Source organism: Clavelina lepadiformis, chromosome 4, assembly GCF_947623445.1.
Source record: "Clavelina lepadiformis chromosome 4, kaClaLepa1.1, whole genome shotgun sequence".
In the NCBI taxonomy this organism is placed as follows: Eukaryota; Metazoa; Chordata; class Ascidiacea; order Aplousobranchia; family Clavelinidae; genus Clavelina; species Clavelina lepadiformis.
Window position 1 is genome coordinate 17,100,385 of NC_135243.1, and position 19,362 is coordinate 17,119,746.

General features: G+C 45.0%; 25 non-coding genes across 25 annotated transcripts; all 25 read right to left on the minus strand.

Annotated features, from left to right (window-relative positions):
* Window positions 1–370: 370 nt before the first annotated feature.
* LOC143457531 (U2 spliceosomal RNA) lies at window positions 371–563 on the minus strand. Its single transcript, XR_013117223.1, has one exon. It is a non-coding gene; the product is annotated as a U2 spliceosomal RNA (small nuclear RNA).
* A 583-nt stretch (window positions 564–1,146) lies between these two features.
* On the minus strand, window positions 1,147–1,339 carry LOC143457532 (U2 spliceosomal RNA). The gene has a single exon (XR_013117224.1). It is a non-coding gene; the product is annotated as a U2 spliceosomal RNA (small nuclear RNA).
* Window positions 1,340–1,922: 583 nt separating this feature from the next.
* On the minus strand, window positions 1,923–2,115 carry LOC143457534 (U2 spliceosomal RNA). The gene has a single exon (XR_013117226.1). It is a non-coding gene; the product is annotated as a U2 spliceosomal RNA (small nuclear RNA).
* A 583-nt stretch (window positions 2,116–2,698) lies between these two features.
* LOC143457535 (U2 spliceosomal RNA) lies at window positions 2,699–2,891 on the minus strand. Its single transcript, XR_013117227.1, has one exon. It is a non-coding gene; the product is annotated as a U2 spliceosomal RNA (small nuclear RNA).
* Window positions 2,892–3,474: 583 nt separating this feature from the next.
* Window positions 3,475–3,667, minus strand: LOC143457536 (U2 spliceosomal RNA). Its single transcript, XR_013117228.1, has one exon. It is a non-coding gene; the product is annotated as a U2 spliceosomal RNA (small nuclear RNA).
* Window positions 3,668–4,250: 583 nt separating this feature from the next.
* LOC143457537 (U2 spliceosomal RNA) lies at window positions 4,251–4,443 on the minus strand. Its single transcript, XR_013117229.1, has one exon. It is a non-coding gene; the product is annotated as a U2 spliceosomal RNA (small nuclear RNA).
* Window positions 4,444–5,026: 583 nt separating this feature from the next.
* On the minus strand, window positions 5,027–5,219 carry LOC143457538 (U2 spliceosomal RNA). The gene has a single exon (XR_013117230.1). It is a non-coding gene; the product is annotated as a U2 spliceosomal RNA (small nuclear RNA).
* A 583-nt stretch (window positions 5,220–5,802) lies between these two features.
* LOC143457539 (U2 spliceosomal RNA) lies at window positions 5,803–5,995 on the minus strand. Its single transcript, XR_013117231.1, has one exon. It is a non-coding gene; the product is annotated as a U2 spliceosomal RNA (small nuclear RNA).
* Window positions 5,996–6,578: 583 nt separating this feature from the next.
* LOC143457540 (U2 spliceosomal RNA) lies at window positions 6,579–6,771 on the minus strand. The gene has a single exon (XR_013117232.1). It is a non-coding gene; the product is annotated as a U2 spliceosomal RNA (small nuclear RNA).
* A 583-nt stretch (window positions 6,772–7,354) lies between these two features.
* LOC143457541 (U2 spliceosomal RNA) lies at window positions 7,355–7,547 on the minus strand. Its single transcript, XR_013117233.1, has one exon. It is a non-coding gene; the product is annotated as a U2 spliceosomal RNA (small nuclear RNA).
* Window positions 7,548–8,130: 583 nt separating this feature from the next.
* LOC143457542 (U2 spliceosomal RNA) lies at window positions 8,131–8,323 on the minus strand. The gene has a single exon (XR_013117234.1). It is a non-coding gene; the product is annotated as a U2 spliceosomal RNA (small nuclear RNA).
* Window positions 8,324–8,906: 583 nt separating this feature from the next.
* Window positions 8,907–9,100, minus strand: LOC143457874 (U2 spliceosomal RNA). The gene has a single exon (XR_013117547.1). It is a non-coding gene; the product is annotated as a U2 spliceosomal RNA (small nuclear RNA).
* Window positions 9,101–9,683: 583 nt separating this feature from the next.
* Window positions 9,684–9,876, minus strand: LOC143457543 (U2 spliceosomal RNA). The gene has a single exon (XR_013117235.1). It is a non-coding gene; the product is annotated as a U2 spliceosomal RNA (small nuclear RNA).
* Window positions 9,877–10,459: 583 nt separating this feature from the next.
* Window positions 10,460–10,652, minus strand: LOC143457545 (U2 spliceosomal RNA). The gene has a single exon (XR_013117237.1). It is a non-coding gene; the product is annotated as a U2 spliceosomal RNA (small nuclear RNA).
* A 583-nt stretch (window positions 10,653–11,235) lies between these two features.
* Window positions 11,236–11,428, minus strand: LOC143457546 (U2 spliceosomal RNA). Its single transcript, XR_013117238.1, has one exon. It is a non-coding gene; the product is annotated as a U2 spliceosomal RNA (small nuclear RNA).
* A 583-nt stretch (window positions 11,429–12,011) lies between these two features.
* On the minus strand, window positions 12,012–12,204 carry LOC143457547 (U2 spliceosomal RNA). The gene has a single exon (XR_013117239.1). It is a non-coding gene; the product is annotated as a U2 spliceosomal RNA (small nuclear RNA).
* Window positions 12,205–12,787: 583 nt separating this feature from the next.
* On the minus strand, window positions 12,788–12,980 carry LOC143457548 (U2 spliceosomal RNA). Its single transcript, XR_013117240.1, has one exon. It is a non-coding gene; the product is annotated as a U2 spliceosomal RNA (small nuclear RNA).
* Window positions 12,981–13,563: 583 nt separating this feature from the next.
* Window positions 13,564–13,756, minus strand: LOC143457549 (U2 spliceosomal RNA). Its single transcript, XR_013117241.1, has one exon. It is a non-coding gene; the product is annotated as a U2 spliceosomal RNA (small nuclear RNA).
* Window positions 13,757–14,339: 583 nt separating this feature from the next.
* LOC143457550 (U2 spliceosomal RNA) lies at window positions 14,340–14,532 on the minus strand. Its single transcript, XR_013117242.1, has one exon. It is a non-coding gene; the product is annotated as a U2 spliceosomal RNA (small nuclear RNA).
* A 583-nt stretch (window positions 14,533–15,115) lies between these two features.
* On the minus strand, window positions 15,116–15,308 carry LOC143457551 (U2 spliceosomal RNA). Its single transcript, XR_013117243.1, has one exon. It is a non-coding gene; the product is annotated as a U2 spliceosomal RNA (small nuclear RNA).
* Window positions 15,309–15,891: 583 nt separating this feature from the next.
* Window positions 15,892–16,084, minus strand: LOC143457552 (U2 spliceosomal RNA). The gene has a single exon (XR_013117244.1). It is a non-coding gene; the product is annotated as a U2 spliceosomal RNA (small nuclear RNA).
* Window positions 16,085–16,667: 583 nt separating this feature from the next.
* LOC143457553 (U2 spliceosomal RNA) lies at window positions 16,668–16,860 on the minus strand. Its single transcript, XR_013117245.1, has one exon. It is a non-coding gene; the product is annotated as a U2 spliceosomal RNA (small nuclear RNA).
* Window positions 16,861–17,443: 583 nt separating this feature from the next.
* Window positions 17,444–17,636, minus strand: LOC143457554 (U2 spliceosomal RNA). Its single transcript, XR_013117246.1, has one exon. It is a non-coding gene; the product is annotated as a U2 spliceosomal RNA (small nuclear RNA).
* Window positions 17,637–18,219: 583 nt separating this feature from the next.
* On the minus strand, window positions 18,220–18,412 carry LOC143457557 (U2 spliceosomal RNA). The gene has a single exon (XR_013117248.1). It is a non-coding gene; the product is annotated as a U2 spliceosomal RNA (small nuclear RNA).
* A 583-nt stretch (window positions 18,413–18,995) lies between these two features.
* LOC143457558 (U2 spliceosomal RNA) lies at window positions 18,996–19,188 on the minus strand. Its single transcript, XR_013117249.1, has one exon. It is a non-coding gene; the product is annotated as a U2 spliceosomal RNA (small nuclear RNA).
* Window positions 19,189–19,362: the final 174 nt, after the last annotated feature.

Sequence of the window (19,362 nt, forward strand, 5' to 3'; positions counted from 1 at the left end):
GCCATTTCTTGCATTTTTCAGCTTTTTGCTATCAAACTGGGAAATACCCTAAAACGATCGCTTTCATTAGTACTCACAACAAATGTAGTAACAGCAGCAGCAGCACAGTTGACTTGAAGAAACTTTCACAAGATAAATCGGGGATTTATCCATTTTATCAAACCATTCCTGCTGTCACACAGGGCCGACAGTCAATTTCTCATTTTACCGGTGACGCAGGTGTACAACATTTATCCCATAGACATTAGTCGATCATCGATCAATCCATCCGCCCATCGTCTTTTTTTTTTTTTTTTTTTTTTCCTCCTCCTCCTCTTCTTCTTCTTTTCTTCAGACTACTTTAATACAAACAAGAGTATCCCACCAGGGTGGGAGATGGGCCGAAGCAGCAGGTACTGCAATAGCTGCACAACCCTCAAACGAGCAGGCGCAAGCGCCTAGCGTCGTTCACCGTTCAAAAATCCGTTTAATCGAAGAGCAGTTCAATGAACTGCGTCCCAGGGATTAAACTGAGAAGAACAGATACTACACTTGATCTTAGCTCTTGAGAGCCGAGAAGCGATACCTCTACATCTTCCCGGACTCTTTTTATTCTTCTCAAAATCCTCCTCGACCTCCAAACGTTCCTATATCGCCCGCCACAAGACGCCAAACTGACGAACTCAACCAGCCAGCAGACAGACGACAATCTTCTGGCCGCCGCCCAGTCACATGATTTGCTGCTTGATGGTTATTGGACCGTGACAGTGGAGATATTTTGTGTCTATCCCGTGGAGGCCATTTCTTGCATTTTTCAGCTTTTTGCTATCAAACTGGGAAATACCCTAAAACGATCGCTTTCATTAGTACTCACAACAAATGTAGTAACAGCAGCAGCAGCACAGTTGACTTGAAGAAACTTTCACAAGATAAATCGGGGATTTATCCATTTTATCAAACCATTCCTGCTGTCACACAGGGCCGACAGTCAATTTCTCATTTTACCGGTGACGCAGGTGTACAACATTTATCCCATAGACATTAGTCGATCATCGATCAATCCATCCGCCCATCGTCTTTTTTTTTTTTTTTTTTTTTTCCTCCTCCTCCTCTTCTTCTTCTTTTCTTCAGACTACTTTAATACAAACAAGAGTATCCCACCAGGGTGGGAGATGGGCCGAAGCAGCAGGTACTGCAATAGCTGCACAACCCTCAAACGAGCAGGCGCAAGCGCCTAGCGTCGTTCACCGTTCAAAAATCCGTTTAATCGAAGAGCAGTTCAATGAACTGCGTCCCAGGGATTAAACTGAGAAGAACAGATACTACACTTGATCTTAGCTCTTGAGAGCCGAGAAGCGATACCTCTACATCTTCCCGGACTCTTTTTATTCTTCTCAAAATCCTCCTCGACCTCCAAACGTTCCTATATCGCCCGCCACAAGACGCCAAACTGACGAACTCAACCAGCCAGCAGACAGACGACAATCTTCTGGCCGCCGCCCAGTCACATGATTTGCTGCTTGATGGTTATTGGACCGTGACAGTGGAGATATTTTGTGTCTATCCCGTGGAGGCCATTTCTTGCATTTTTCAGCTTTTTGCTATCAAACTGGGAAATACCCTAAAACGATCGCTTTCATTAGTACTCACAACAAATGTAGTAACAGCAGCAGCAGCACAGTTGACTTGAAGAAACTTTCACAAGATAAATCGGGGATTTATCCATTTTATCAAACCATTCCTGCTGTCACACAGGGCCGACAGTCAATTTCTCATTTTACCGGTGACGCAGGTGTACAACATTTATCCCATAGACATTAGTCGATCATCGATCAATCCATCCGCCCATCGTCTTTTTTTTTTTTTTTTTTTTTTCCTCCTCCTCCTCTTCTTCTTCTTTTCTTCAGACTACTTTAATACAAACAAGAGTATCCCACCAGGGTGGGAGATGGGCCGAAGCAGCAGGTACTGCAATAGCTGCACAACCCTCAAACGAGCAGGCGCAAGCGCCTAGCGTCGTTCACCGTTCAAAAATCCGTTTAATCGAAGAGCAGTTCAATGAACTGCGTCCCAGGGATTAAACTGAGAAGAACAGATACTACACTTGATCTTAGCTCTTGAGAGCCGAGAAGCGATACCTCTACATCTTCCCGGACTCTTTTTATTCTTCTCAAAATCCTCCTCGACCTCCAAACGTTCCTATATCGCCCGCCACAAGACGCCAAACTGACGAACTCAACCAGCCAGCAGACAGACGACAATCTTCTGGCCGCCGCCCAGTCACATGATTTGCTGCTTGATGGTTATTGGACCGTGACAGTGGAGATATTTTGTGTCTATCCCGTGGAGGCCATTTCTTGCATTTTTCAGCTTTTTGCTATCAAACTGGGAAATACCCTAAAACGATCGCTTTCATTAGTACTCACAACAAATGTAGTAACAGCAGCAGCAGCACAGTTGACTTGAAGAAACTTTCACAAGATAAATCGGGGATTTATCCATTTTATCAAACCATTCCTGCTGTCACACAGGGCCGACAGTCAATTTCTCATTTTACCGGTGACGCAGGTGTACAACATTTATCCCATAGACATTAGTCGATCATCGATCAATCCATCCGCCCATCGTCTTTTTTTTTTTTTTTTTTTTTTCCTCCTCCTCCTCTTCTTCTTCTTTTCTTCAGACTACTTTAATACAAACAAGAGTATCCCACCAGGGTGGGAGATGGGCCGAAGCAGCAGGTACTGCAATAGCTGCACAACCCTCAAACGAGCAGGCGCAAGCGCCTAGCGTCGTTCACCGTTCAAAAATCCGTTTAATCGAAGAGCAGTTCAATGAACTGCGTCCCAGGGATTAAACTGAGAAGAACAGATACTACACTTGATCTTAGCTCTTGAGAGCCGAGAAGCGATACCTCTACATCTTCCCGGACTCTTTTTATTCTTCTCAAAATCCTCCTCGACCTCCAAACGTTCCTATATCGCCCGCCACAAGACGCCAAACTGACGAACTCAACCAGCCAGCAGACAGACGACAATCTTCTGGCCGCCGCCCAGTCACATGATTTGCTGCTTGATGGTTATTGGACCGTGACAGTGGAGATATTTTGTGTCTATCCCGTGGAGGCCATTTCTTGCATTTTTCAGCTTTTTGCTATCAAACTGGGAAATACCCTAAAACGATCGCTTTCATTAGTACTCACAACAAATGTAGTAACAGCAGCAGCAGCACAGTTGACTTGAAGAAACTTTCACAAGATAAATCGGGGATTTATCCATTTTATCAAACCATTCCTGCTGTCACACAGGGCCGACAGTCAATTTCTCATTTTACCGGTGACGCAGGTGTACAACATTTATCCCATAGACATTAGTCGATCATCGATCAATCCATCCGCCCATCGTCTTTTTTTTTTTTTTTTTTTTTTCCTCCTCCTCCTCTTCTTCTTCTTTTCTTCAGACTACTTTAATACAAACAAGAGTATCCCACCAGGGTGGGAGATGGGCCGAAGCAGCAGGTACTGCAATAGCTGCACAACCCTCAAACGAGCAGGCGCAAGCGCCTAGCGTCGTTCACCGTTCAAAAATCCGTTTAATCGAAGAGCAGTTCAATGAACTGCGTCCCAGGGATTAAACTGAGAAGAACAGATACTACACTTGATCTTAGCTCTTGAGAGCCGAGAAGCGATACCTCTACATCTTCCCGGACTCTTTTTATTCTTCTCAAAATCCTCCTCGACCTCCAAACGTTCCTATATCGCCCGCCACAAGACGCCAAACTGACGAACTCAACCAGCCAGCAGACAGACGACAATCTTCTGGCCGCCGCCCAGTCACATGATTTGCTGCTTGATGGTTATTGGACCGTGACAGTGGAGATATTTTGTGTCTATCCCGTGGAGGCCATTTCTTGCATTTTTCAGCTTTTTGCTATCAAACTGGGAAATACCCTAAAACGATCGCTTTCATTAGTACTCACAACAAATGTAGTAACAGCAGCAGCAGCACAGTTGACTTGAAGAAACTTTCACAAGATAAATCGGGGATTTATCCATTTTATCAAACCATTCCTGCTGTCACACAGGGCCGACAGTCAATTTCTCATTTTACCGGTGACGCAGGTGTACAACATTTATCCCATAGACATTAGTCGATCATCGATCAATCCATCCGCCCATCGTCTTTTTTTTTTTTTTTTTTTTTTCCTCCTCCTCCTCTTCTTCTTCTTTTCTTCAGACTACTTTAATACAAACAAGAGTATCCCACCAGGGTGGGAGATGGGCCGAAGCAGCAGGTACTGCAATAGCTGCACAACCCTCAAACGAGCAGGCGCAAGCGCCTAGCGTCGTTCACCGTTCAAAAATCCGTTTAATCGAAGAGCAGTTCAATGAACTGCGTCCCAGGGATTAAACTGAGAAGAACAGATACTACACTTGATCTTAGCTCTTGAGAGCCGAGAAGCGATACCTCTACATCTTCCCGGACTCTTTTTATTCTTCTCAAAATCCTCCTCGACCTCCAAACGTTCCTATATCGCCCGCCACAAGACGCCAAACTGACGAACTCAACCAGCCAGCAGACAGACGACAATCTTCTGGCCGCCGCCCAGTCACATGATTTGCTGCTTGATGGTTATTGGACCGTGACAGTGGAGATATTTTGTGTCTATCCCGTGGAGGCCATTTCTTGCATTTTTCAGCTTTTTGCTATCAAACTGGGAAATACCCTAAAACGATCGCTTTCATTAGTACTCACAACAAATGTAGTAACAGCAGCAGCAGCACAGTTGACTTGAAGAAACTTTCACAAGATAAATCGGGGATTTATCCATTTTATCAAACCATTCCTGCTGTCACACAGGGCCGACAGTCAATTTCTCATTTTACCGGTGACGCAGGTGTACAACATTTATCCCATAGACATTAGTCGATCATCGATCAATCCATCCGCCCATCGTCTTTTTTTTTTTTTTTTTTTTTTCCTCCTCCTCCTCTTCTTCTTCTTTTCTTCAGACTACTTTAATACAAACAAGAGTATCCCACCAGGGTGGGAGATGGGCCGAAGCAGCAGGTACTGCAATAGCTGCACAACCCTCAAACGAGCAGGCGCAAGCGCCTAGCGTCGTTCACCGTTCAAAAATCCGTTTAATCGAAGAGCAGTTCAATGAACTGCGTCCCAGGGATTAAACTGAGAAGAACAGATACTACACTTGATCTTAGCTCTTGAGAGCCGAGAAGCGATACCTCTACATCTTCCCGGACTCTTTTTATTCTTCTCAAAATCCTCCTCGACCTCCAAACGTTCCTATATCGCCCGCCACAAGACGCCAAACTGACGAACTCAACCAGCCAGCAGACAGACGACAATCTTCTGGCCGCCGCCCAGTCACATGATTTGCTGCTTGATGGTTATTGGACCGTGACAGTGGAGATATTTTGTGTCTATCCCGTGGAGGCCATTTCTTGCATTTTTCAGCTTTTTGCTATCAAACTGGGAAATACCCTAAAACGATCGCTTTCATTAGTACTCACAACAAATGTAGTAACAGCAGCAGCAGCACAGTTGACTTGAAGAAACTTTCACAAGATAAATCGGGGATTTATCCATTTTATCAAACCATTCCTGCTGTCACACAGGGCCGACAGTCAATTTCTCATTTTACCGGTGACGCAGGTGTACAACATTTATCCCATAGACATTAGTCGATCATCGATCAATCCATCCGCCCATCGTCTTTTTTTTTTTTTTTTTTTTTTCCTCCTCCTCCTCTTCTTCTTCTTTTCTTCAGACTACTTTAATACAAACAAGAGTATCCCACCAGGGTGGGAGATGGGCCGAAGCAGCAGGTACTGCAATAGCTGCACAACCCTCAAACGAGCAGGCGCAAGCGCCTAGCGTCGTTCACCGTTCAAAAATCCGTTTAATCGAAGAGCAGTTCAATGAACTGCGTCCCAGGGATTAAACTGAGAAGAACAGATACTACACTTGATCTTAGCTCTTGAGAGCCGAGAAGCGATACCTCTACATCTTCCCGGACTCTTTTTATTCTTCTCAAAATCCTCCTCGACCTCCAAACGTTCCTATATCGCCCGCCACAAGACGCCAAACTGACGAACTCAACCAGCCAGCAGACAGACGACAATCTTCTGGCCGCCGCCCAGTCACATGATTTGCTGCTTGATGGTTATTGGACCGTGACAGTGGAGATATTTTGTGTCTATCCCGTGGAGGCCATTTCTTGCATTTTTCAGCTTTTTGCTATCAAACTGGGAAATACCCTAAAACGATCGCTTTCATTAGTACTCACAACAAATGTAGTAACAGCAGCAGCAGCACAGTTGACTTGAAGAAACTTTCACAAGATAAATCGGGGATTTATCCATTTTATCAAACCATTCCTGCTGTCACACAGGGCCGACAGTCAATTTCTCATTTTACCGGTGACGCAGGTGTACAACATTTATCCCATAGACATTAGTCGATCATCGATCAATCCATCCGCCCATCGTCTTTTTTTTTTTTTTTTTTTTTTCCTCCTCCTCCTCTTCTTCTTCTTTTCTTCAGACTACTTTAATACAAACAAGAGTATCCCACCAGGGTGGGAGATGGGCCGAAGCAGCAGGTACTGCAATAGCTGCACAACCCTCAAACGAGCAGGCGCAAGCGCCTAGCGTCGTTCACCGTTCAAAAATCCGTTTAATCGAAGAGCAGTTCAATGAACTGCGTCCCAGGGATTAAACTGAGAAGAACAGATACTACACTTGATCTTAGCTCTTGAGAGCCGAGAAGCGATACCTCTACATCTTCCCGGACTCTTTTTATTCTTCTCAAAATCCTCCTCGACCTCCAAACGTTCCTATATCGCCCGCCACAAGACGCCAAACTGACGAACTCAACCAGCCAGCAGACAGACGACAATCTTCTGGCCGCCGCCCAGTCACATGATTTGCTGCTTGATGGTTATTGGACCGTGACAGTGGAGATATTTTGTGTCTATCCCGTGGAGGCCATTTCTTGCATTTTTCAGCTTTTTGCTATCAAACTGGGAAATACCCTAAAACGATCGCTTTCATTAGTACTCACAACAAATGTAGTAACAGCAGCAGCAGCACAGTTGACTTGAAGAAACTTTCACAAGATAAATCGGGGATTTATCCATTTTATCAAACCATTCCTGCTGTCACACAGGGCCGACAGTCAATTTCTCATTTTACCGGTGACGCAGGTGTACAACATTTATCCCATAGACATTAGTCGATCATCGATCAATCCATCCGCCCATCGTCTTTTTTTTTTTTTTTTTTTTTTCCTCCTCCTCCTCTTCTTCTTCTTTTCTTCAGACTACTTTAATACAAACAAGAGTATCCCACCAGGGTGGGAGATGGGCCGAAGCAGCAGGTACTGCAATAGCTGCACAACCCTCAAACGAGCAGGCGCAAGCGCCTAGCGTCGTTCACCGTTCAAAAATCCGTTTAATCGAAGAGCAGTTCAATGAACTGCGTCCCAGGGATTAAACTGAGAAGAACAGATACTACACTTGATCTTAGCTCTTGAGAGCCGAGAAGCGATACCTCTACATCTTCCCGGACTCTTTTTATTCTTCTCAAAATCCTCCTCGACCTCCAAACGTTCCTATATCGCCCGCCACAAGACGCCAAACTGACGAACTCAACCAGCCAGCAGACAGACGACAATCTTCTGGCCGCCGCCCAGTCACATGATTTGCTGCTTGATGGTTATTGGACCGTGACAGTGGAGATATTTTGTGTCTATCCCGTGGAGGCCATTTCTTGCATTTTTCAGCTTTTTGCTATCAAACTGGGAAATACCCTAAAACGATCGCTTTCATTAGTACTCACAACAAATGTAGTAACAGCAGCAGCAGCACAGTTGACTTGAAGAAACTTTCACAAGATAAATCGGGGATTTATCCATTTTATCAAACCATTCCTGCTGTCACACAGGGCCGACAGTCAATTTCTCATTTTACCGGTGACGCAGGTGTACAACATTTATCCCATAGACATTAGTCGATCATCGATCAATCCATCCGCCCATCGTCTTTTTTTTTTTTTTTTTTTTTTCCTCCTCCTCCTCTTCTTCTTCTTTTCTTCAGACTACTTTAATACAAACAAGAGTATCCCACCAGGGTGGGAGATGGGCCGAAGCAGCAGGTACTGCAATAGCTGCACAACCCTCAAACGAGCAGGCGCAAGCGCCTAGCGTCGTTCACCGTTCAAAAATCCGTTTAATCGAAGAGCAGTTCAATGAACTGCGTCCCAGGGATTAAACTGAGAAGAACAGATACTACACTTGATCTTAGCTCTTGAGAGCCGAGAAGCGATACCTCTACATCTTCCCGGACTCTTTTTATTCTTCTCAAAATCCTCCTCGACCTCCAAACGTTCCTATATCGCCCGCCACAAGACGCCAAACTGACGAACTCAACCAGCCAGCAGACAGACGACAATCTTCTGGCCGCCGCCCAGTCACATGATTTGCTGCTTGATGGTTATTGGACCGTGACAGTGGAGATATTTTGTGTCTATCCCGTGGAGGCCATTTCTTGCATTTTTCAGCTTTTTGCTATCAAACTGGGAAATACCCTAAAACGATCGCTTTCATTAGTACTCACAACAAATGTAGTAACAGCAGCAGCAGCACAGTTGACTTGAAGAAACTTTCACAAGATAAATCGGGGATTTATCCATTTTATCAAACCATTCCTGCTGTCACACAGGGCCGACAGTCAATTTCTCATTTTACCGGTGACGCAGGTGTACAACATTTATCCCATAGACATTAGTCGATCATCGATCAATCCATCCGCCCATCGTCTTTTTTTTTTTTTTTTTTTTTTCCTCCTCCTCCTCTTCTTCTTCTTTTCTTCAGACTACTTTAATACAAACAAGAGTATCCCACCAGGGTGGGAGATGGGCCGAAGCAGCAGGTACTGCAATAGCTGCACAACCCTCAAACGAGCAGGCGCAAGCGCCTAGCGTCGTTCACACGTTCAAAAATCCGTTTAATCGAAGAGCAGTTCAATGAACTGCGTCCCAGGGATTAAACTGAGAAGAACAGATACTACACTTGATCTTAGCTCTTGAGAGCCGAGAAGCGATACCTCTACATCTTCCCGGACTCTTTTTATTCTTCTCAAAATCCTCCTCGACCTCCAAACGTTCCTATATCGCCCGCCACAAGACGCCAAACTGACGAACTCAACCAGCCAGCAGACAGACGACAATCTTCTGGCCGCCGCCCAGTCACATGATTTGCTGCTTGATGGTTATTGGACCGTGACAGTGGAGATATTTTGTGTCTATCCCGTGGAGGCCATTTCTTGCATTTTTCAGCTTTTTGCTATCAAACTGGGAAATACCCTAAAACGATCGCTTTCATTAGTACTCACAACAAATGTAGTAACAGCAGCAGCAGCACAGTTGACTTGAAGAAACTTTCACAAGATAAATCGGGGATTTATCCATTTTATCAAACCATTCCTGCTGTCACACAGGGCCGACAGTCAATTTCTCATTTTACCGGTGACGCAGGTGTACAACATTTATCCCATAGACATTAGTCGATCATCGATCAATCCATCCGCCCATCGTCTTTTTTTTTTTTTTTTTTTTTTCCTCCTCCTCCTCTTCTTCTTCTTTTCTTCAGACTACTTTAATACAAACAAGAGTATCCCACCAGGGTGGGAGATGGGCCGAAGCAGCAGGTACTGCAATAGCTGCACAACCCTCAAACGAGCAGGCGCAAGCGCCTAGCGTCGTTCACCGTTCAAAAATCCGTTTAATCGAAGAGCAGTTCAATGAACTGCGTCCCAGGGATTAAACTGAGAAGAACAGATACTACACTTGATCTTAGCTCTTGAGAGCCGAGAAGCGATACCTCTACATCTTCCCGGACTCTTTTTATTCTTCTCAAAATCCTCCTCGACCTCCAAACGTTCCTATATCGCCCGCCACAAGACGCCAAACTGACGAACTCAACCAGCCAGCAGACAGACGACAATCTTCTGGCCGCCGCCCAGTCACATGATTTGCTGCTTGATGGTTATTGGACCGTGACAGTGGAGATATTTTGTGTCTATCCCGTGGAGGCCATTTCTTGCATTTTTCAGCTTTTTGCTATCAAACTGGGAAATACCCTAAAACGATCGCTTTCATTAGTACTCACAACAAATGTAGTAACAGCAGCAGCAGCACAGTTGACTTGAAGAAACTTTCACAAGATAAATCGGGGATTTATCCATTTTATCAAACCATTCCTGCTGTCACACAGGGCCGACAGTCAATTTCTCATTTTACCGGTGACGCAGGTGTACAACATTTATCCCATAGACATTAGTCGATCATCGATCAATCCATCCGCCCATCGTCTTTTTTTTTTTTTTTTTTTTTTCCTCCTCCTCCTCTTCTTCTTCTTTTCTTCAGACTACTTTAATACAAACAAGAGTATCCCACCAGGGTGGGAGATGGGCCGAAGCAGCAGGTACTGCAATAGCTGCACAACCCTCAAACGAGCAGGCGCAAGCGCCTAGCGTCGTTCACCGTTCAAAAATCCGTTTAATCGAAGAGCAGTTCAATGAACTGCGTCCCAGGGATTAAACTGAGAAGAACAGATACTACACTTGATCTTAGCTCTTGAGAGCCGAGAAGCGATACCTCTACATCTTCCCGGACTCTTTTTATTCTTCTCAAAATCCTCCTCGACCTCCAAACGTTCCTATATCGCCCGCCACAAGACGCCAAACTGACGAACTCAACCAGCCAGCAGACAGACGACAATCTTCTGGCCGCCGCCCAGTCACATGATTTGCTGCTTGATGGTTATTGGACCGTGACAGTGGAGATATTTTGTGTCTATCCCGTGGAGGCCATTTCTTGCATTTTTCAGCTTTTTGCTATCAAACTGGGAAATACCCTAAAACGATCGCTTTCATTAGTACTCACAACAAATGTAGTAACAGCAGCAGCAGCACAGTTGACTTGAAGAAACTTTCACAAGATAAATCGGGGATTTATCCATTTTATCAAACCATTCCTGCTGTCACACAGGGCCGACAGTCAATTTCTCATTTTACCGGTGACGCAGGTGTACAACATTTATCCCATAGACATTAGTCGATCATCGATCAATCCATCCGCCCATCGTCTTTTTTTTTTTTTTTTTTTTTTCCTCCTCCTCCTCTTCTTCTTCTTTTCTTCAGACTACTTTAATACAAACAAGAGTATCCCACCAGGGTGGGAGATGGGCCGAAGCAGCAGGTACTGCAATAGCTGCACAACCCTCAAACGAGCAGGCGCAAGCGCCTAGCGTCGTTCACCGTTCAAAAATCCGTTTAATCGAAGAGCAGTTCAATGAACTGCGTCCCAGGGATTAAACTGAGAAGAACAGATACTACACTTGATCTTAGCTCTTGAGAGCCGAGAAGCGATACCTCTACATCTTCCCGGACTCTTTTTATTCTTCTCAAAATCCTCCTCGACCTCCAAACGTTCCTATATCGCCCGCCACAAGACGCCAAACTGACGAACTCAACCAGCCAGCAGACAGACGACAATCTTCTGGCCGCCGCCCAGTCACATGATTTGCTGCTTGATGGTTATTGGACCGTGACAGTGGAGATATTTTGTGTCTATCCCGTGGAGGCCATTTCTTGCATTTTTCAGCTTTTTGCTATCAAACTGGGAAATACCCTAAAACGATCGCTTTCATTAGTACTCACAACAAATGTAGTAACAGCAGCAGCAGCACAGTTGACTTGAAGAAACTTTCACAAGATAAATCGGGGATTTATCCATTTTATCAAACCATTCCTGCTGTCACACAGGGCCGACAGTCAATTTCTCATTTTACCGGTGACGCAGGTGTACAACATTTATCCCATAGACATTAGTCGATCATCGATCAATCCATCCGCCCATCGTCTTTTTTTTTTTTTTTTTTTTTTCCTCCTCCTCCTCTTCTTCTTCTTTTCTTCAGACTACTTTAATACAAACAAGAGTATCCCACCAGGGTGGGAGATGGGCCGAAGCAGCAGGTACTGCAATAGCTGCACAACCCTCAAACGAGCAGGCGCAAGCGCCTAGCGTCGTTCACCGTTCAAAAATCCGTTTAATCGAAGAGCAGTTCAATGAACTGCGTCCCAGGGATTAAACTGAGAAGAACAGATACTACACTTGATCTTAGCTCTTGAGAGCCGAGAAGCGATACCTCTACATCTTCCCGGACTCTTTTTATTCTTCTCAAAATCCTCCTCGACCTCCAAACGTTCCTATATCGCCCGCCACAAGACGCCAAACTGACGAACTCAACCAGCCAGCAGACAGACGACAATCTTCTGGCCGCCGCCCAGTCACATGATTTGCTGCTTGATGGTTATTGGACCGTGACAGTGGAGATATTTTGTGTCTATCCCGTGGAGGCCATTTCTTGCATTTTTCAGCTTTTTGCTATCAAACTGGGAAATACCCTAAAACGATCGCTTTCATTAGTACTCACAACAAATGTAGTAACAGCAGCAGCAGCACAGTTGACTTGAAGAAACTTTCACAAGATAAATCGGGGATTTATCCATTTTATCAAACCATTCCTGCTGTCACACAGGGCCGACAGTCAATTTCTCATTTTACCGGTGACGCAGGTGTACAACATTTATCCCATAGACATTAGTCGATCATCGATCAATCCATCCGCCCATCGTCTTTTTTTTTTTTTTTTTTTTTTCCTCCTCCTCCTCTTCTTCTTCTTTTCTTCAGACTACTTTAATACAAACAAGAGTATCCCACCAGGGTGGGAGATGGGCCGAAGCAGCAGGTACTGCAATAGCTGCACAACCCTCAAACGAGCAGGCGCAAGCGCCTAGCGTCGTTCACCGTTCAAAAATCCGTTTAATCGAAGAGCAGTTCAATGAACTGCGTCCCAGGGATTAAACTGAGAAGAACAGATACTACACTTGATCTTAGCTCTTGAGAGCCGAGAAGCGATACCTCTACATCTTCCCGGACTCTTTTTATTCTTCTCAAAATCCTCCTCGACCTCCAAACGTTCCTATATCGCCCGCCACAAGACGCCAAACTGACGAACTCAACCAGCCAGCAGACAGACGACAATCTTCTGGCCGCCGCCCAGTCACATGATTTGCTGCTTGATGGTTATTGGACCGTGACAGTGGAGATATTTTGTGTCTATCCCGTGGAGGCCATTTCTTGCATTTTTCAGCTTTTTGCTATCAAACTGGGAAATACCCTAAAACGATCGCTTTCATTAGTACTCACAACAAATGTAGTAACAGCAGCAGCAGCACAGTTGACTTGAAGAAACTTTCACAAGATAAATCGGGGATTTATCCATTTTATCAAACCATTCCTGCTGTCACACAGGGCCGACAGTCAATTTCTCATTTTACCGGTGACGCAGGTGTACAACATTTATCCCATAGACATTAGTCGATCATCGATCAATCCATCCGCCCATCGTCTTTTTTTTTTTTTTTTTTTTTTCCTCCTCCTCCTCTTCTTCTTCTTTTCTTCAGACTACTTTAATACAAACAAGAGTATCCCACCAGGGTGGGAGATGGGCCGAAGCAGCAGGTACTGCAATAGCTGCACAACCCTCAAACGAGCAGGCGCAAGCGCCTAGCGTCGTTCACCGTTCAAAAATCCGTTTAATCGAAGAGCAGTTCAATGAACTGCGTCCCAGGGATTAAACTGAGAAGAACAGATACTACACTTGATCTTAGCTCTTGAGAGCCGAGAAGCGATACCTCTACATCTTCCCGGACTCTTTTTATTCTTCTCAAAATCCTCCTCGACCTCCAAACGTTCCTATATCGCCCGCCACAAGACGCCAAACTGACGAACTCAACCAGCCAGCAGACAGACGACAATCTTCTGGCCGCCGCCCAGTCACATGATTTGCTGCTTGATGGTTATTGGACCGTGACAGTGGAGATATTTTGTGTCTATCCCGTGGAGGCCATTTCTTGCATTTTTCAGCTTTTTGCTATCAAACTGGGAAATACCCTAAAACGATCGCTTTCATTAGTACTCACAACAAATGTAGTAACAGCAGCAGCAGCACAGTTGACTTGAAGAAACTTTCACAAGATAAATCGGGGATTTATCCATTTTATCAAACCATTCCTGCTGTCACACAGGGCCGACAGTCAATTTCTCATTTTACCGGTGACGCAGGTGTACAACATTTATCCCATAGACATTAGTCGATCATCGATCAATCCATCCGCCCATCGTCTTTTTTTTTTTTTTTTTTTTTTCCTCCTCCTCCTCTTCTTCTTCTTTTCTTCAGACTACTTTAATACAAACAAGAGTATCCCACCAGGGTGGGAGATGGGCCGAAGCAGCAGGTACTGCAATAGCTGCACAACCCTCAAACGAGCAGGCGCAAGCGCCTAGCGTCGTTCACCGTTCAAAAATCCGTTTAATCGAAGAGCAGTTCAATGAACTGCGTCCCAGGGATTAAACTGAGAAGAACAGATACTACACTTGATCTTAGCTCTTGAGAGCCGAGAAGCGATACCTCTACATCTTCCCGGACTCTTTTTATTCTTCTCAAAATCCTCCTCGACCTCCAAACGTTCCTATATCGCCCGCCACAAGACGCCAAACTGACGAACTCAACCAGCCAGCAGACAGACGACAATCTTCTGGCCGCCGCCCAGTCACATGATTTGCTGCTTGATGGTTATTGGACCGTGACAGTGGAGATATTTTGTGTCTATCCCGTGGAGGCCATTTCTTGCATTTTTCAGCTTTTTGCTATCAAACTGGGAAATACCCTAAAACGATCGCTTTCATTAGTACTCACAACAAATGTAGTAACAGCAGCAGCAGCACAGTTGACTTGAAGAAACTTTCACAAGATAAATCGGGGATTTATCCATTTTATCAAACCATTCCTGCTGTCACACAGGGCCGACAGTCAATTTCTCATTTTACCGGTGACGCAGGTGTACAACATTTATCCCATAGACATTAGTCGATCATCGATCAATCCATCCGCCCATCGTCTTTTTTTTTTTTTTTTTTTTTTCCTCCTCCTCCTCTTCTTCTTCTTTTCTTCAGACTACTTTAATACAAACAAGAGTATCCCACCAGGGTGGGAGATGGGCCGAAGCAGCAGGTACTGCAATAGCTGCACAACCCTCAAACGAGCAGGCGCAAGCGCCTAGCGTCGTTCACCGTTCAAAAATCCGTTTAATCGAAGAGCAGTTCAATGAACTGCGTCCCAGGGATTAAACTGAGAAGAACAGATACTACACTTGATCTTAGCTCTTGAGAGCCGAGAAGCGATACCTCTACATCTTCCCGGACTCTTTTTATTCTTCTCAAAATCCTCCTCGACCTCCAAACGTTCCTATATCGCCCGCCACAAGACGCCAAACTGACGAACTCAACCAGCCAGCAGACAGACGACAATCTTCTGGCCGCCGCCCAGTCACATGATTTGCTGCTTGATGGTTATTGGACCGTGACAGTGGAGATATTTTGTGTCTATCCCGTGGAGGCCATTTCTTGCATTTTTCAGCTTTTTGCTATCAAACTGGGAAATACCCTAAAACGATCGCTTTCATTAGTACTCACAACAAATGTAGTAACAGCAGCAGCAGCACAGTTGACTTGAAGAAACTTTCACAAGATAAATCGGGGATTTATCCATTTTATCAAACCATTCCTGCTGTCACACAGGGCCGACAGTCAATTTCTCATTTTACCGGTGACGCAGGTGTACAACATTTATCCCATAGACATTAGTCGATCATCGATCAATCCATCCGCCCATCGTCTTTTTTTTTTTTTTTTTTTTTTCCTCCTCCTCCTCTTCTTCTTCTTTTCTTCAGACTACTTTAATACAAACAAGAGTATCCCACCAGGGTGGGAGATGGGCCGAAGCAGCAGGTACTGCAATAGCTGCACAACCCTCAAACGAGCAGGCGCAAGCGCCTAGCGTCGTTCACCGTTCAAAAATCCGTTTAATCGAAGAGCAGTTCAATGAACTGCGTCCCAGGGATTAAACTGAGAAGAACAGATACTACACTTGATCTTAGCTCTTGAGAGCCGAGAAGCGATACCTCTACATCTTCCCGGACTCTTTTTATTCTTCTCAAAATCCTCCTCGACCTCCAAACGTTCCTATATCGCCCGCCACAAGACGCCAAACTGACGAACTCAACCAGCCAGCAGACAGACGACAATCTTCTGGCCGCCGCCCAGTCACATGATTTGCTGCTTGATGGTTATTGGACCGTGACAGTGGAGATATTTTGTGTCTATCCCGTGGAGGCCATTTCTTGCATTTTTCAGCTTTTTGCTATCAAACTGGGAAATACCCTAAAACGATCGCTTTCATTAGTACTCACAACAAATGTAGTAACAGCAGCAGCAGCACAGTTGACTTGAAGAAACTTTCACAAGATAAATCGGGGATTTATCCATTTTATCAAACCATTCCTGCTGTCACACAGGGCCGACAGTCAATTTCTCATTTTACCGGTGACGCAGGTGTACAACATTTATCCCATAGACATTAGTCGATCATCGATCAATCCATCCGCCCATCGTCTTTTTTTTTTTTTTTTTTTTTTCCTCCTCCTCCTCTTCTTCTTCTTTTCTTCAGACTACTTTAATACAAACAAGAGTATCCCACCAGGGTGGGAGATGGGCCGAAGCAGCAGGTACTGCAATAGCTGCACAACCCTCAAACGAGCAGGCGCAAGCGCCTAGCGTCGTTCACCGTTCAAAAATCCGTTTAATCGAAGAGCAGTTCAATGAACTGCGTCCCAGGGATTAAACTGAGAAGAACAGATACTACACTTGATCTTAGCTCTTGAGAGCCGAGAAGCGATACCTCTACATCTTCCCGGACTCTTTTTATTCTTCTCAAAATCCTCCTCGACCTCCAAACGTTCCTATATCGCCCGCCACAAGACGCCAAACTGACGAACTCAACCAGCCAGCAGACAGACGACAATCTTCTGGCCGCCGCCCAGTCACATGATTTGCTGCTTGATGGTTATTGGACCGTGACAGTGGAGATATTTTGTGTCTATCCCGTGGAGGCCATTTCTTGCATTTTTCAGCTTTTTGCTATCAAACTGGGAAATACCCTAAAACGATCGCTTTCATTAGTACTCACAACAAATGTAGTAACAGCAGCAGCAGCACAGTTGACTTGAAGAAACTTTCACAAGATAAATCGGGGATTTATCCATTTTATCAAACCATTCCTGCTGTCACACAGGGCCGACAGTCAATTTCTCATTTTACCGGTGACGCAGGTGTACAACATTTATCCCATAGACATTAGTCGATCATCGATCAATCCATCCGCCCATCGTCTTTTTTTTTTTTTTTTTTTTTTCCTCCTCCTCCTCTTCTTCTTCTTTTCTTCAGACTACTTTAATACAAACAAGAGTATCCCACCAGGGTGGGAGATGGGCCGAAGCAGCAGGTACTGCAATAGCTGCACAACCCTCAAACGAGCAGGCGCAAGCGCCTAGCGTCGTTCACCGTTCAAAAATCCGTTTAATCGAAGAGCAGTTCAATGAACTGCGTCCCAGGGATTAAACTGAGAAGAACAGATACTACACTTGATCTTAGCTCTTGAGAGCCGAGAAGCGATACCTCTACATCTTCCCGGACTCTTTTTATTCTTCTCAAAATCCTCCTCGACCTCCAAACGTTCCTATATCGCCCGCCACAAGACGCCAAACTGACGAACTCAACCAGCCAGCAGACAGACGACAATCTTCTGGCCGCCGCCCAGTCACATGATTTGCTGCTTGATGGTTATTGGACCGTGACAGTGGAGATATTTTGTGTCTATCCCGTGGAGGCCATTTCTTGCATTTTTCAGCTTTTTGCTATCAAACTGGGAAATACCCTAAAACGATCGCTTTCATTAGTACTCACAACAAATGTAGTAACAGCAGCAGCAGCACAGTTGACTTGAAGAAACTTTCACAAGATAAATCGGGGATTTATCCATTTTATCAAACCATTCCTGCTGTCACACAGGGCCGACAGTCAATTTCTCATTTTACCGGTGACGCAGGTGTACAACATTTATCCCATAGACATTAGTCGATCATCGATCAATCCATCCGCCCATCGTCTTTTTTTTTTTTTTTTTTTTTTCCTCCTCCTCCTCTTCTTCTTCTTTTCTTCAGACTACTTTAATACAAACAAGAGTATCCCACCAGGGTGGGAGATGGGCCGAAGCAGCAGGTACTGCAATAGCTGCACAACCCTCAAACGAGCAGGCGCAAGCGCCTAGCGTCGTTCACCGTTCAAAAATCCGTTTAATCGAAGAGCAGTTCAATGAACTGCGTCCCAGGGATTAAACTGAGAAGAACAGATACTACACTTGATCTTAGCTCTTGAGAGCCGAGAAGCGATACCTCTACATCTTCCCGGACTCTTTTTATTCTTCTCAAAATCCTCCTCGACCTCCAAACGTTCCTATATCGCCCGCCACAAGACGCCAAACTGACGAACTCAACCAGCCAGCAGACAGACGACAATCTTCTGGCCGCCGCCCAGTCACATGATTTGCTGCTTGATGGTTATTGGACCGTGACAGTGGAGATATTTTGTGTCTATCCCGTGGAGGCCATTTCTTGCATTTTTCAGCTTTTTGCTATCAAACTGGGAAATACCCTAAAACGATCGCTTTCATTAGTACTCACAACAAATGTAGTAACAGCAGCAGCAGCACAGTTGACTTGAAGAAACTTTCACAAGATAAATCGGGGATTTATCCATTTTATCAAACCATTCCTGCTGTCACACAGGGCCGACAGTCAATTTCTCATTTTACCGGTGACGCAGGTGTACAACATTTATCCCATAGACATTAGTCGATCATCGATCAATCCATCCGCCCATCGTCTTTTTTTTTTTTTTTTTTTTTTCCTCCTCCTCCTCTTCTTCTTCTTTTCTTCAGACTACTTTAATACAAACAAGAGTATCCCACCAGGGTGGGAGATGGGCCGAAGCAGCAGGTACTGCAATAGCTGCACAACCCTCAAACGAGCAGGCGCAAGCGCCTAGCGTCGTTCACCGTTCAAAAATCCGTTTAATCGAAGAGCAGTTCAATGAACTGCGTCCCAGGGATTAAACTGAGAAGAACAGATACTACACTTGATCTTAGCTCTTGAGAGCCGAGAAGCGATACCTCTACATCTTCCCGGACTCTTTTTATTCTTCTCAAAATCCTCCTCGACCTCCAAACGTTCCTATATCGCCCGCCACAAGACGCCAAACTGACGAACTCAACCAGCCAGCAGACAGACGACAATCTTCTGGCCGCCGCCCAGTCACATGATTTGCTGCTTGATGGTTATTGG